This window comes from Lactuca serriola, chromosome 7 (genome assembly GCF_051521515.1).
Source record: "Lactuca serriola cultivar US96UC23 chromosome 7, Lser_US96UC23_V15, whole genome shotgun sequence".
Lineage (NCBI taxonomy): Eukaryota > Viridiplantae > Streptophyta > Magnoliopsida > Asterales > Asteraceae > Lactuca > Lactuca serriola.
In genome coordinates, this window is record NC_136414.1 from 159,351,056 (window position 1) to 159,353,117 (window position 2,062).

General features: G+C 43.0%; 1 non-coding gene across 1 annotated transcript; it reads left to right on the forward strand.

Moving 5' to 3' along the window:
• Positions 1-1,395: 1,395 nt before the first annotated feature.
• On the forward strand, positions 1,396-1,502 carry LOC145065146 (small nucleolar RNA R71). Its single transcript, XR_013688295.1, has one exon. It is a non-coding gene; the product is annotated as a small nucleolar RNA R71 (small nucleolar RNA).
• Positions 1,503-2,062: the final 560 nt, after the last annotated feature.

A 2,062-nucleotide genomic window follows, 5' to 3' on the forward strand; every position in this document is an offset into this window, starting at 1 on the left:
ATAAGTCTTCACATATTCTTCTTGGAAATGTGATTGTCTTGTTTGCAAAGTGAATTGCTATGCAGATTGGCCTTGGTTCCGGGAGATCCAATTTCTTGAAGAATGAATAGGGCATGAGGTTCACACTTGCTCCCGAACCAGCCAAAGCATGGATGGTGGCCAAGTTGCCAAATTGGCAAGGCAAAGTCAAGCTTCCCGGGTCACCTTTCTTCTTTGGTAATTTGTTTAACATGGCAGCTGGGCAGTTTTCATTAAGAACTACTTCTTTCACCTCCTCCATCTTCCTTCTATTGGTTAGAAGCTCTTTGAGGAACTTTGCATATTTTGGCATTTGAGCGATGGCTTCAATGAAGGGTATGTTGATTTGAAGGGCTTTAATGTGTTCGAGAAACTTCCGGTACTCCTCTTCCTGCTTTTCTTTCTTAGCTCGGGCTGGATATGGCATTGGAGGCTGAAAGGGCTTTTCAGGAACTTGTTCTTTCAAATCTGGCAGTGGACTCGTCGAGTCCATATTAGAACTCGGCGAGCAGAGTCTGTGTCATGTAGAATTTTATTTTTATTTTGTTTTTCTGCATCCTCCTTTTGCAAGTCTTTGGGTGCTTCATTCTGAATGGGGGCCAGAGGAGTAATTATCTTCCCACTTCTTGTTGTGACTATGTTTATGTGCGCGCCTCGTGGGTTGTTTTCGGTTTTACTAGGAAGTCTGTCGGGTGATCTTTGATTGATTTGTTGAGCAAGTTGCCCAAGTTGTGTTTCAATGTTGTGGATAGACACTTGCTAGTTTCTAAGCATGGTTCTTGTTTCTTGGATTGTAGCATCATGATCATTATGTCTCTTTTCTGAAGCAGCTACAAACTTGGTAAGCATCTCTTCCAAACTTGGTTTTCTTTTTTGTGCCGACTCCTCTTTTTGGTAAAAACCTCTTCCGTTTTGCTTGAACTTCTCCTCCTTAGCCTTCTTGTACTCGTCATAATGGAGCCACTCCTTCTTTGGTTTGCACCAATCTTCATCATATCGGTCCCCACTTGAGTAACAAACTTGCACCTTTTTGTTGTCATTCTCATCCAAGTCGTAGTCTCTAGTAAGGTGAGGCCCATTGCAATTCTCACAACCCACCCGAATAGCATGTATCGTTTGATCCATTTTATCCATCCTCCTATCCATGGTTTTTAGCATAGCCATGACTGCTGACAAGTCTTCTGAAGCTGCATAGGCGGCCCCCTAGTCACATCATTTCTTGGATTATGGTATTCTCTAGAATGCTTAGAGAATTCTTCAATCAATTGCTTTATTACTAGAGGTGCCTTCTTTGTGAGTGGACCTTGCAAGTCAAGTAATTTCCTAGTGGTAATATTTACTCCATCATAAAATATGGAGACTTCTTGTTGACTATTGTGGTCATGATGTGGGCAATTCCTTAGCAAGCTCTTGTACCTCTCCCAAGCTTCATATAGTGACTCTCCTGCTTGTTGTTCAAAGTTAGCAATGGCTTTCTTGAGCTTGGATATCTTGGATGGCAGGCAGAATTGATCAATGAATTCTTATTTCATTTGGGCCCATGTAGTGATCGATCCGGGGGCAATGACTTAAGCCAATCCTTTGCAGCACCCTTCAAAGTAACCGGAAGCATGCGAAGTAGCTGAGTTTCCCGAGGCACATTTGGAACATTGAAATAATCAGCCACATCATTGACTTCATCCAAGTGCATGTAAGCATCTTCATGATCTTTTCTGGTGAAGGGGATCTCCTTGAGTAAAGCAAGAATGTGACCCTTAAGCTCAAAAGTAGTAGTTGCGGGAATTGCGGGTTGCACAAGTCTCGGGCCAATGTCATCACAGATCTTCTTCTTCCATTCTCCCATGGGGATTTCATCAATGTTAGCCATGGTAAGTTCTAACTCGTCGCCAGAATCGTAGTCGTGCCCGAATGTAGGTTCTTCTTCCTCCTCGGTGTCGTACTCGGTGTCTTCTTTGATCAAGTCTTCGCCTGCTAAAGATGCGCTGGAAGCTCCTGATTTGCTGCTCTTCTTTTTCCCAAAAACAGTCTTCAAGTTAGACAAAGG